Raw genomic sequence first — 14,890 nt, 5'->3', positions numbered from 1 at the left:
GAAGAGGGCACTGTTGGTATGATCAGCAAGTTTGCAGATGATACAAAGATTGGTGGAGTAGCAGAAAGCATAAGGGACTGTCAGAGAATACAGGAGGATATAGATAGACTGGAGAGTTGGGCGGAAAAGTGGCAGATGGTTTTCAATCCAGACAAATGTCAGATTATGCATTTCGACAAGACTAATTCTAGAGCGAATTATACAACAAACAGAAGAGCCTTGGGAAAAGTTGATGGGCAGAGAGATCTGGGAGTGCAGGTCCATTGTACCCTGAAGGTTGCTGCACAGGTGGATAGAGTGGTCAAGGAGGCAAATAGTTTGCTTGACTTCATTGGACGCGGTATTGAGTATAAGAGCTGGCAAGTCATGTTAAAATTGTACAAGACATTGGTTCGGCCACATTTAGAATACTGTGTACAGTTCTGGTTGCCTCATTACCAAAAGGATGTGGACGCTTTGGAGAGGGTGCAGAGAAGGTTTATGAGGATGTTGCCTGGTATGGAAGGTGCTAGCTATGAAGAGAGGTTGAGTAGGTTAGGTTTATTTTCATTAGGAAAAAGGAGATTGAGGGGGAACCTGATTGAGGTTTACAAAATCTTGAAAGGTATAGACAGGGTGGCTAGAGACAAGCTTTTTCCCAGGGTGAAGGATTCAATAATGAGAGGTCACACTTTCAAGGTGAGAGGTGGAAAGTTTAAGGGGGATACATGCGGCAAGTACTTCACATAGAGGATGGTGGGCATTTGGAACGCTTTGCCAGTAGAGGTGGTAGAGGCAGGCACGCTAGATTTGTTTAAGATGCGTCTGGATAAATGCATGAATAGGTGGGGAGCAGAGGGATACAGATGCTTAGGAATTGACCGACAGGTTTAGACAGTACGTTTTGATTGGCTCAGGCTTGGAGGGCCGAAGGGCCTGTTCCTGGGCTGTAAATTTTCTTTGTTCTTTGTTCTAAAATAAGTTGAATTAAGTTAGGTTGAATTAAATTACACTACTCAGTGCAACTCCACCAAAGCTCCCCATCATCATTTGCAGACCCGTATTTATTCAGGATCCTTCCTCTTGGGGTCCCTTGCCACCAGACTTAGTCTTCGTGGCTATGCAAAGTCCCTAATCAATATGGTCGACAACTCTGCGTCTATATAGTTCAAAAAGGGCCACCTTGTCTTATGAAAAAGTTCTGTTGTCTGGTGCACCATACTTGTAAGGAAGTCTCAGGCGACATGTTCCATAACTAACCTGTGCCATCCGGCCATACCTGGGGGATTTTCCGAGATCCAGCTCATCAGAATGTTCTTCCTCGCACAATATGTAAGAATATTAAGCAGTTTCTTCCCATGCTTATCTAAAGAAGGTAGATTTGGCAAGCCCAAGAAGAGGGATACCCGGTCTACCTCGTCTTCCGTTCCAAAGATGCCCTCCAAAACATTTGCTATAGCGGTCCAATACCTGCGAAGCTTGTGGCATGACCACAAGCAATGGGTGAGAGTACCGATATCTATTTTGCATTTGGGACGCACTGGGGACGTTCCTTTCTTAAATTTCACAAGCCACTCTGGGGCCAATTAGGCCCTATGGAGAATCTTCAGTTGCACATAGCCTGCGTTCTATTACAGATCGAAACCTAACTCACATTCTCCCAAATGACCTCCCATACCTCTGACAAGATCTCCACTCTCAATTCTTGAGTACCACAGAGAAGTTCAATGTCCTTTGAGACACTGCCTCCCAGTAAATGGTAGAGGGTACTAATCGTGAAAATACATGTGGACTGAAGTACTCTCCTCTCCACATCAGACTTATAAGGATTAACCAATAGTGCAGTCTATTTCTCTATAAAGTCCCTAATCTGAAAATAACGATAGAGGTCCCTACTGGACAATTCATATTTTTGGCTCAGCTAATCGAAAGACATCATGATTTCCCTCTGAAATAAGTCTCCAAAACAAGAGACTCCTCGAGACTCCCCTAAAGCCAGAATCCATCAATCCTGGCTGAAATCCTGGCATTCCTACTATGGGAGTAAGAAGGGAAGTTTCATATAAATTACTTTCACTTTGTCACATTATTCTCCACACTTTAACTGTGTTAATGACTGTCGGTTTCTACAATGCTCCATGACAGTCCTCATCTTGGCCATAAACAGCAAAATAATAAGGGGACATTTTGCCTGGGAGGCCTCAATGTCCAGCCATATTGACCTTGGGTCCTGACAAGCCCAATCATTCACATAGGATAATAGGGAACTTATTTGATATCTCTTGAAATCTGGGAAGTCTCCCCTGCCCACCCTCCCCCCATCCCCTGTGGAAAATGCAGTTGAATAAGAGTCACCCTCAGCACCAGATGAAAGAACCAAGCCAATCGTTAAGTCTCTACAACGTTTGCCTAGGTAGCATCAGAGGGAGCATTCACATGGGATATAATAAGCGAGGAAAAACATTCATTTCAACCAGAGGCATTCTACCCAGGCAAGATATTGGTAGAACCTCGTAATGTTGAAGGTCCTATCTTATCTTCTCAAGCAAATGCCCAAAATTAGCTTTATATAATTTATCAAAGGCAGGAGTAATAAAAATGCCTAAATATAGACAACCTCCCATTGACCACCTGAAATGGAATCAGATTCCACCTTCAAGATCGGGTACTCTCACAAGACCCCCCATGGGCATGGCCTAAGATTTCTTAAAGTTGATTTTATACCCCAAGAAAGAGCTGAATAAATTAATATTTTGTATTAAACAAGGCACAGATACTGTCAGGTTAGATAGAAAAAGAAGTATGTTATCTGCTTAAAGGGTGATTTTACACCCCCCTGATCGCACCTCCGGGGCAACTATATCGGGGTCATTCCGGATAGCCTCTGCCAACGGCTCAGTCATTAATGTAAGCAACAGCAGTGAAAGGGGGCACTCTTGTCGGCTGCCTGTACCAAAACTAAAATCAGCAGATCTTACGCCATTAGTAAGGACCGCTGCCAGAGGATCACTATATAACACAGCCACCCATCTGGTGAAGGACGCCCCCCCCCCCCACAAAAGACCAAATCATTCCAGGACATAAAAAAGGTACGGCCATTCCACCCAGTCAAACACTTTCTCTACATCTAGGGAGATTACCAAGCCCAGAATCAACCTCTGCTGGCACACCTGGACCATGTTCAGCACTCTTATAATGTTGTTAAAGGACCTACAACCCCCAAAAAAACCTGCCTGGTCCTCCTTTACGATAGAGGGCCATACCTTCTCCAAACTCAGTGCTAGCATTTTTAACACAATTTTTATATCCATGTTTAGCAGTGAGATAGGCCTGTATGAGGCACAAACCTCTTGAAAATAAGGGAAATATTAGCTTCTTCTAGAGAGGGCGGGAGGCAGTCCTTACTGTATGAATAATTGTACATGTCCAACATTGAGGAGAAAGTGAGGTCTGCAGATGCTGGAGATCAGAGCTGAAAATGTGTTGCTGGAAAAGCACAGCAGGTCAGGCAGCATCCAGGGAACAGGAGAATCGACGTTTCGGGCATAAGCCCTTCTTCAGGAATAAGCCCTTCGGGCATAAGCCCTCCTGAAGAAGGGCTTATGCCCGAAACATCGATTCTCCTGTTCCCTGGATGCTGCCTGACCTGCTGCGCTTTTCCAGCAACACATTTTCAGCCATGTCCAACATTGGCCCGGCCAACATATTTATAAGCTCCCTATAAACCTCGCTCTGAAATCCATCTGGGCCGGGTGCTTTAGCACTTCAGAGCTGCCTTGCTGCCTCCTCTATCTCTTGCATTGTCAGTGGGGCATTCAAAATGGATGCCTGCTCCAAAGTTACACCTGGAAGGTCCAAGCTGTTAAAAAAAAAGCACTCCATCTTTGCCAACCTGTCCTCACCGATCTCCAATCGATACAATTCAGTAAAATTTCCTAAAAGCCGCGTTAATCTTTTTGGAATCACAAGTATCCTCTCTAATAGATGTGATAGACTGATGGCCGCTCTTCTTCCTGGCAGGTATCTACCCAGCTTATCACCATACTTGAATAGCCTTGGTTTTACGCAGGAGATCTCTGTCTTTGTTGTCTGAAGAGCTGTAATCCACTGTAGCTTGGTCATAGACGACCTGTCAAAGCATGCTGTCTCGGCTGCTTCAACTGGGCCTCAAGCATACGTTGCTGCTCTCCTCTCTGGCACTGCTGGGTCGCCGAGTAAGAAATAATTATACCCCTTGCATGGGCCTTGGCAGTCTCCAGGAGCATCGATGGGTTACTGGCCATACCCAAATTAATATCCAAAACATTTTGAACTCCCATGAAAAGCATTCCGTAAATGTGCTGTCCTTCAGGAGAAAAGGATCCATGTGCCAATTCCACAAGCCTGTCCCATTACCTCTGACCTTAACTTCCAAATACACTGCCTCATGGTCAGAAATGGCCATGCTCCCAATTCTACAGGACAGTACTGAATCCAAAAAGGCCAGTGGAGCAAAAAAACATATCAATCCTTGTGTGGGTTAGAGAGAAAGATAAAGTCCCTACCCTCAGCGTGAAGGCATCTCCACACATCCACCAGCCCCAAATCCCCACACAAGTCCACCAGTTGTGTGCATTGCAGGGAGGTGCCTGGGAGACCCCTGGGATCCTGTCCACCTTGGGGTCCATAAGATGATTGAAGTCTCCCCCTATAATTGGGTGGCGCACTCCAAGGGCCATTAACCTGGAAAGTGCATTCATTAAAAACTTAAGGGGGTATGCCTGGGAGCAATAAACATTCAAAATACCATACTCTTCTCCATGTATTAGAGCTTTGAGGATCACAAACTGTCCATATTCATCCTTAATCTCTTCTTCTGAATAGGTATAGCTTCTCCTCTGCTTTTAGAATTAAAAGATGTGGTCAAATCCTCCCTGCTGTATCTTTAACTGCTCCTTATCATCTAGCTGTGTTTCTAGCAACAGAGTGACATCAACCCTCCTTTTTCTAAGACTCAAAAGTATTTTCTTTCTCTTAAATCGGTGAGTGACTCTTCTTACTATTCCAGGTGCACCAGTTAAATGAGCAACTGGCCACAGCCATCTGAAACAGTCCGTGACCCCACACGAAGAAGAACCCTATTCATAACGCACTGAGTGGAAACAGTAAAAGATTAATTAAATCTAGAAAATACAACTACAAAAACTACCAAAGTAGATTTTTTGTCATTTACATAAATGATTTGGATGTGAGCATTAGAGGTACAGTTAGTGAGTTTGCAGATGACACCAAAATTGGAGGTGTAGTGGACAGCGAAGAAGGTTACCTCCGATTACAACGGGATCTTGATCAGATGGGCCAATGGGCTGAGAAGTGGCAGATGGAGTTTAATTCAGATAAATGCGAGGTGCTGCATTTTGGGAAAGCAAATCTTAGCAGGACTTATACACTTAATGGTAAGGTCCTAGGGAGTGTTGCTAAACAAAGAGACCTTGGAGTGCAGGTTCATAGCTCCTTGAAAGTGGAGTTGCAGGTAGATAGATTAGTGAAGGCATTTGGTATGCTTTCCTTTATTGGTCAGAGTATTGAGTACAGGAGTTGGGAGGTCATGTTGCGGCTGTACAGGACATTGGTTAGGCCACTGTTGGAATATTGCATGCAATTCTGGTTTCCTTCCTATCGGAAAGATATTGTGAAACTTGAAAGGGTTCAGAAAAGATTTACAAAGATGCTGCCAGGGTTGGAGGATTTGAGCTATTGGGAGAGGCTGAACAGGCTGGGGCTGTTTTCCCTGGAGTATCAGAAGTTGAGTGGTGACCTTATAGAGGTTTACAAAATTATGAGGGTCATGGATAGGATAAATAGACAAAGTCTTTTTCCTGGGGTCGGGGAGTCCAGAACTAGAGGGCATAGGTTTAGGGTGAGAGGGGAAAGATATAAAAGAGACCTAAGGGGCAACGTTTTCACGTAGAGGGTGGTACGTGTATGGAATGAGCTGCCAGAGGAAGTGGTGGAGGCTGGTACAATTGCAACATTTAAAAGGCATTTGGATTGGTATATGAATAGGAAGGGTTTGGAGGGATATGGGCCGGGTGCTGGCAGGTGGGATTAGATTGGGTTAAGATATCTGGTTGGCATGGACAGGTTGGACCGAAGGGTCTGTTTCCATGCTGTACATCCCTATGACTCTATGACTTCTAAAAACTACTTCAGTAAACCAACACAAAAAACAGATAATAGGAGACTTTCCCACTTGCCCATAGGGGGCACTCACACTACCCACTAATACCTCCATGGCTCCTTCTAGTCGAAGCCGTGCCCCAAATCCAGGCAAAACAAAAGTAAAGAACTCATGTATCTTATAAACAAGGAAATTAGAAGTGGGCATTCAACCCATCCCACCCATACATTGACCCCAGTTTTTACTGATTAAAAGAAAACCCACCCAAACCAAGAAAAAGAAAAAAGGGAATTATAAAAAAATGAAAGAGGGGAAAAACGACCCCCATATATTAAAGGAGCAAAACCAGGTAGACAAAGTAAACAACAGAGAAAACAAAGGAAACATGATTGTCCATATTAAAATGGACTGGCTGGTTCAAGTAGAGTGTCCAGGAAGTCCTTTGCCTTTTCTAATGAGTCAAAAATATGCACGGGCCCACCGTGGCTGAAACACAACACTATCAGGTCTCTCAGCCTCCTCTTTACTTCATCAAAGGTCTTCATCTTGCAGATTACAGCTACAGAAAAGTCATGAAAGAACATAATTTTCAATCCCTTTTGATCAGGGCCCGTGGATCATTCCCCATGTGCTGGAAGCTTCCAATACCATTTGCTTCTCTTTACGTACTGAAACCGAACCAGGTCCGGGTGGGGGTGTTGGTCCGATCAGAGCCTGCGCACCGCGACCCAGTGAGCCTGCTCAACTCGTACCCAGCCCGCCTCGGTTTCCAGTCCCAAGAACTGCGGAAGCCATTGCTCAAAGAAGCTGACTGGCCGATCCCCTTCCTCTCATGCCGGCAGCCCAATAATGCGGAGATCTTTCCTTCAACCTTGATTTTCGGGGTCGTCGACCTGTTCCACTAATGTACCTGTTTATCCAGGGCCAGGATATGACGCTCTGAGGATTCTGCCATGGTCTCCGATGCCATAGTCCGCTGCTTGACCTGCTGCACATGCTAACCGAGGTGCTGGATCTCCAGCTCATGCTTTTGCAGCATGCATGGCCGAGATTGGATCCAGCCTAGTCCGGGTCCCCTTCATCGCTGATTCGATCTTCTCTTGGAGTTTAATGAACTCCAAAACCAGGCTCTAATGTGCAGGCAAGTTCAAAGCAGCTTCCACGGAGGTCAATGCTGTAGCTGCATGCGTGCCCGTCACTGCAGGGGGATGCCCTGCTTGTTGTGATTCACACAGCCCTTTTCCTTTGATCATCTTCCCTGATCACTAAAAATAATGTACACAGATTAAGGGGACTTAAAACTGATGTTTACAAAAATGGCTAGTAAAGGGAAGGGAAAGACACCACTTTGCCTGGGTTGACCTATCAGACCGTCACCATCTTGAAATACCCCCGTTGTGTGATTTTTAATGCCGCTCTAAAGAAAACAATCAAAGCGTATCTAGTTTCATCTTATAGCTCAACTTTTCCATCCCAGGAAACTGTGGTGAACCTCCTCTTTACCCCCTCCAGTGCTATCACATCCTTCACGTAGTGAGGTGATTAGAACTGCACATAGTACTCCAGCTGTGGCCTAACCAACACTGTACAACTCCATCAACACTCCTTGATCTTATACTGTATGCTATGACTGATGAAAGCAAGTGTCCCATATGCTTTCTTTACCAGCCTATTCACATGCTCTTCTGATTTCAGAGCTCTGTGACTTATTACCCAAGAACACTCTGTTCCTCTAAGCTACTCAAGGGTCCTGCCATTCATGAAATATTCCCGCATCTTGTTCTTTTCTTCCAGAGTGCATTGCCTTGCTCTTATCAGGGTTAAATATCATCTACCACTGGTCTGCCCATCTGACCAATCCATCCAAATCTTCCTGTAACCTACAAACATCTTCTTCACTATTAAACTCTCTACCAACCTTGGGGTCATCTGCAAATTTGTTTAACATTCCCCCCCACATTTTCATCTGTATCATTTATGTATATAACAAACTAAAAGGGTAACGTCACTGATCCTTGTGGTACACTGCTGGACATTGGGCCTCTAGTCACTCAAACAGCTATATATCTCATATTACTACGCCAGAATCCTGATCCATCTTGCCAAGTTTCCCTGAATTCTGTGTGGTTTAAACTTCTCTTAGTTTCCCATGTGAGATTTTGTCAAAACCTTTGCTTAAATCCATATAAAACTACATCAACTGAACTTCCCTCATCCACACACTTGATTACATTTCAAAAAACTCTAACAAAGGTAAGACCTCCCTCTGACGAAACCATACTAATTATCTCTAATTAAACCATACCATTCCAAGTGGGTATTAATTCACTCCTTCAGAATTTTCTCCAATAGTTTCCCTACCACTGACATAAGACTCACTGGACTGTAATTTCTTTCTTAAAAAGTGGAAGCACATTAGCTGTCCTCCAGTCCTCTGGCCAGAGAAGAATTAAAGATTTGCATCAGAGCCTCTGCAAGTTCCTGCCTTGCTTCCTGCAGCAGCCTGGGATGCAATTCATCCAGGACTGGGGATTTGTCTGTTTTGAAGCCCAACAGAACCTCCAATACCTCCGCATTTCACATGTCAAACTGTGCAAATTCCTCACAGTTCCTTTTCCTGAATTCCATAGCTACATTCTCCTTTTCCAGAGTGAAGACCATAGAGAAGTACTCATTCAACACCCTTCCAATACCCCATAATTCCACACATAGGTTTCTCCCTTGGACCTCAATGGGCCTTAGTCTTTCCCAGGTTAATCTCTTCCCTTTCATGTATTATTAAACTAATTTAGGATCCTCTCTAATCCTGTTTGCAGGTCGTTTTTGATGATCCCTTTTTGATCTTCTAATTTGCTTTTTTAATATCTCTCCTGCAATAACTGTATTCCTCTGGGGCTGTGGATGCAATGTATGATTTCACAATTCTTATCAAATTTGTCTGCCCATATAAAAATGAACAGATAGTCCTGGATCTCCCCCGAGTTACCTTGAAATATTTGTTTAATGTATATGACTTACCCTTTACAAACTTATGAGGATTCTCTTTGATCAATTCATATTTGTCCAAGAGCTCAAGCACTCTCACCAAGCAACATTATTCAATAACTTCCCCACAGTAAACATTAGAATAATTTTCTAGTTTAAAACTTCTAATTTATGTAGCATCTTTAATGTGTTAAAAGTATTGTTAAAAGAAAATTTGACACTGTTCCACTAATAAATAATTATAGACATGGCTGAAACTAGGTCAGATAGACAGTTTTTAAGGAATATTTCAGAAGATGTGGAGAGGGGAAGGCATAGTTTAAAGAGGGAGTTCCAGAACTTAAGGGCCAGGCGCAGGCATCTACAGAGTTCCAAATAAAATCCAGAATGCACAGGAGTCCAGAATGGGAGCAACACAGAAATGTTCAGGCTGATGGAGATTAGATTAAAGCTAGTAAGTTCCTCCCTTCATTTCCAGATTTTTCCTTGTTTCTGGTGCTCTAGTTTCACCTTCCACTGTTCAGTTTTGTCATATTACTGTTAGTTAGCTGTTCACTTAAGTTGTCAACTAATTCAGATGTATTATTAATTGTTAAATATAAAATGACCTGTTCCCCTGTTGGCTCAAGAACACGCTCAAACAAATTGCAGGCATATACAAGAAATTTGACATCTTTTTGCATCTCCCAATTAATGTGAAAATTAACGTTATCCATTAGAGACAGAGTTGTGTGTGATACATTGGTTGCAGGAGTGTGAAGGTAAGTAGAAGAGTTTGTTAACAATAGTAAGGAGAGCAATTGATGGGTAGCATATTTTGTTTGACAATGCATGTGATGTGAGTTAATGATATATTGCTGTTTGGGAATTTTCAATGTAGGGGAATGGTATCTAGCTTAAAGTTTGATCTTAATTTCTATGCAGTGCATGTTAAGGAGGGAAGATGGGACAGAATTTCCCCTCCTAAGAACAATAATAGGGTCAAAGAGATTTGTTAAGAATGAAAAATCAGAATCACAATGTTGAGAAAACAATGTCTGACTTTCCTCTTAAGCTTCAAGTGGTGACTTCAGAATCTTGCTCTTGAGCAGACACTACGTTACTTCAATGCATTTTGGTCTTATTATTAGCCCAACCTACTTCATTGATGTTGTTACCAAATGTCTCCTTCCTTGAGAAGGTAGACTAGTGGTTCCCAAACTGTTCAAAAGTCACTCTTGAGCAAACAGTTCCACAGTACACCCATTCTTTTTCCCAACTGAATTGATTGCTCATAAACATCACAATTAAATGCATTTACTATGGTTACAGCCTTCTAGAGGGGTTTGCAAAAGTGTGCATATAACAAGCTAAAGGTGGATCAAAAGCATTGGTATTTTAAATCTGGGAAAAATACACCATCTCCAACTGCGAGCACAGACATATTCCCAAAACCAATTGCTGAAGGAAGTCTCAATTTACTCATCTCAATTTACTTGGCACCATTGCAGTGTTTGCCAAATTCTCTCTCCAAATGAGTCATTGAGGTAAGGGGCAAATGGTGTCTTCTGTCCATGAAAATCCAAAAGTCAGATAGCTCGCATTACACTGTTTCTGAACAGTTCTTACTTTATTTCTTTGGGTTCAGATATTTCATCAACTGAATTGGCAGATGTGGAAGATGGCATTGGACTGGGGCGGACAAAGTTAAAAATCACAATACCAGGTTATAGTCCAACAGGTTTATTTACAAGTACAAGCACTGCTCCTTTGTCAGGTAGCTAGTGGGACAGAATCATAGGACACAGAATTTATGGTAAAAGATCAAAGCGTCATACAACTGATACGATGTATTGAACAAACCTAGATTGCTGTTAAGTCTTTAATCACTTAGAATGGGCTACAGATTTCAATTCATTATGTAAATCCCAGAACTTCTTTCAAGTCACATTCCCATGGTAATTTAAGATTTTATAAAAAAAAGTGACATCAACAAGGTTAGAGAAAAAAAAAAATCAAAGTATAGACCAAAGCTCAGAGATTACAGTTCCAACCTAATTAAAGATTTTCATTGAGAAAAATTAACCAAAATGTGAACGTTGGCTAAACAAAATTGCAAAATGCTCCACAATGAATATCAGTGCAGATAAAAAGACCAAAGTTTGGAATTTTTGTCAAGGAAAAAAGGGTGTTAATACTGTTACCTCTCTTGAAGGAACCATTAAAAGTGAGGTTTACCAGACCTTATCAAAGTACAAAAAGAAACTCAATTATGTTGCAGGTAGATAGGATAGTAAAGGAGGCGTCTGGTATGCTTTCCTTTATTGGTCAGAGTATTGAGTACAGGAGTTGGAAGGACATGTTGCAGCTGTACAGGACATTGGTTAGGCCAATTTTAGAATATTGTTCGCAATTCTGGTCGCCTTTCTATCGGAAAGATATTGCGAAACTTGAAAGGGTTCAGAAAAGATTTACAAGGATGTTGAAGGTTTGGAAGATTTGAGCTATAGGGAAAGCTATAGGCTAGGGTTGTTTTCCCTGGAGAGTTGGAGGCGAAGGGGTGACCTTACAGAGGTCTATAAAATGAGGGGCATGGATAGGATAAATAGACAAAGCCTCTGCCCTGGGGTGGGGGAATTCAGAACTGGAGGGCATAGGTTTAGGGTGAGAGGGGAAAGATTTAAGAGACCTAAGGAGCAACTTTTTCTCGGAGAGGGTGGTACATGTATGGAATGAGCTGCCAGAGGAAGTGGTGGAGGCTAGTACTTTTGCAACATCTGGATGGGATATGGGCCGGGGGTTGGCAGGTGCGACTAGATTGGATTGGGATATCTGGTTGGCATGGATGAGTTGGACTGAAGGGTTTGTTTCCGTGCTGTACATCTGACTCTCTGTGACTTTTGTAGTGAGTATTCCAGACTGGAGGAAAAAAAAGTGCTCCATGTTAATATATTAAAACTATACTATGACAGGGTGGATATTCAGGACATTATGTGCATTTACAGTGGTGAGAACAAATAGGGAGTAAAATAAAAATAATCAATGATTTGAGAAGGAATCAGAGATTGAAAATTCTGGAGTAAATCCTCCACTAATTAGATTGGAGAATAGAATAATGTGTCATAGAGATGTAGGGCACGGAAACAGACCCTTCAGTCCAACTTGTCCATGCCGCCCAAATATCCTAAACTAATCTAGTTCCATTTGTCAGCACTTGGTCCATATCGCTCTATCCCTCCTTCCCATTAAAATACCCATCCAAATACCTTTTAAATGTTGTAATTGTACCAGCCTCTGGCAGCTCATACCATACACACCACCCTCTGCATGAAAAAGTTGCTCCTTATGCCCCTTTTAAATCTTTTCCCTCTCACTCTAAACCTATGCCCTCTAGTTCTGGACTCCCCCACCCCACGGGAAAAACCTTGGTTCTCAAAATGTTAGATCAAATATTGTGCTGTCAAAAACCATGAAGGTGATTATTAAAATTAATAAAATCTCAAATTAATCTGTGTAAAAAGGCCAGGAAAATATCTTTGGCTAAGGTAATATTAAAAAGTAACCCATAAAGTAACATTCTTGCCGACTCAATGCAGACATTAGCCTAAGTGTAGAGATAAATTCATGATTGTAAGTAACATTGTTGATCTAATTCACAGTGTTTAGAGCTTACCTATGGTGATGTCAAATTTAAATGAATCACAATGATTATGTATGAATTATCACAAAGTCATTGTGGGAAATTTGGACTTATACACAATTTCTGAATTGGAAGACTGTATTGAGCAGATTTGACAAAGGATATTGGTGATTAGCTATGTTCAGCTAAACCTGGGAGGAATATTTAAACAAACTGTTTGATCTCTTATAAAGAGCCAAATTGATTTTAAACTTGGTCAAAACTGAATTTGCCAAATTGAAATGTAACTTACCTGGTTCACATTATGGGACAAAGCCAAGTAGCATTTAGAGAAACAAAAATAAGATCTATCTTGGAGTTGCCCTTGCCCAAGAAAAATCAATTAATTTTGTGGAATTTTGACAAAAATTCCAAAAATCAATTAATTTCACCTATGATCCTCAGTACCACATCGTAAATGTTTATACCAGGTAACCTGGGAGCTGCCATGATCCCAAGATCTTGGCGAACTCTGATGTTACCTCTTCATTTCAAGGGCCAGATGCCTTAGAAGGCTGGTTACTCTGAGTCAAGTGTAAGGGAACAAACCAAACCCGAAAAAATGTTTTAAGGTAGTTTGGACCCGAACGTTTTATTTTAAAAGGTAAGTGTAAGGCTTTGTGCCTCAGATACATTTTGATTGGTCAAACTACATGACTTGATGCAAAACACACTTTATTCTTACACTACAGTTAAAATACAGACAAAATAAAAAGAACTGGCTTAACTATAACTACCAAAATGCCTAACTATATATATAATACTAAGTAACTGTTCCAATATAGTAACATCCCAAAAACACACATGGCAAATTCAAATTTAGTAAAGCAGATAATCTCATATGCAATTCTAGAGCAGGAAGAGAACCCCCGGCTTTTATCTGTAAGAGAGAGGGGGAAAAAAAAGCTTCCACATTCAGCTTCAAGACCTCAGAAACTGCAGAAACCTATAACTAAAAATTCTGATTCTGAGAGTGAGAGACCCCACCCATTCAGACTGCTTCGACTGTTCCAACTTTTTAAAAAATCCTCTGGGCTTCACAGCCACGAGGTTTTTTTCTTTAACTTTGAGCAGACTGCTTGTCACCTATATCTCATTAAAGAAAAAGGACAAAATACACTTTTTAAAGCAATAGTACTGGTACACAAGGGCTTGGCTGATGACTACGTTACAGCAACCCCCTGACTAAGGACAAGTGTAGACAATTTAGCCCATTTTTCTACCAGGGCAACAGTGCAACAGATAATAGACTTCCTAAATAGGAGGTTCCAATGCTTAGATTGGTCAGGGAAGGCCTTATAGACCAGAGAGATGTGCTGCATAATTCTAACATGCTGTGCTGTGCACAACTGGAGCTGGCAAAAAGAGGAAATAATGGATGAAGAGCTGGAAGATAGCAACAGTCTTCTGGTGAGGACATTGTGCTAGGTTTGAGGGTGGGGGTGTGGGGAGAGAACATCCCTTCAGCATGGCAGTGAAACATAGCATCAGAATCAAGCAGCCAGGCAGGACTTAATTGGCTTGGATACAGTAAGGACTGCAGATGCTGGAAGCCAGAGTCAATAGATATGAAGCTGGAAAAGCACAACAGGTCAGACAGCAGAGGAGCAACTAAACCAACATTTTAGGCTGAAACCCTTCATTCAATAGATACGAGATGGATATAGTCATCATTCATTGATGTAAATTTGTTGGTGTTCTAAACCGGCCTGCTTGTTCCTAGGAGCCAATGCAGTTGTTTGTATTTTTACTTTGCTTTCGCTGTTGTTCAAAAACGTTAATACTTTGAACCATTTCAATGCTTCCAACACATGATGCTCCCAAATTGAATGCTTCATCAAGCATTAGGAAATAAGTAGCAATCCCTTCCATAGGCTTCTAACATAACATGGCACTACAGACAGGTAGCTGTATAGCTTGATTCTTGAAACTGCAGTTACATTAACCGTTAGATAGGTGATGAAGTAGCTAGCATTTTGAACAAAGTATCTTCTGTGTAAACCAAGTACTGTCAAACTTATTTTTATTTCTCTCCCTTTACATGTAGCATAAAGGCCTTTTCATAGCTGGCTGTGATTGCCCTGGTGCATAACTGGGATTTTAAACAC

The sequence above is a fragment of the Chiloscyllium plagiosum genome, chromosome 32, assembly GCF_004010195.1.
Source record: "Chiloscyllium plagiosum isolate BGI_BamShark_2017 chromosome 32, ASM401019v2, whole genome shotgun sequence".
In the NCBI taxonomy this organism is placed as follows: Eukaryota; Metazoa; Chordata; class Chondrichthyes; order Orectolobiformes; family Hemiscylliidae; genus Chiloscyllium; species Chiloscyllium plagiosum.
The sequence above is the reverse complement of the archived record's forward strand: the minus strand, read 5'-3'. Positions refer to the sequence as shown.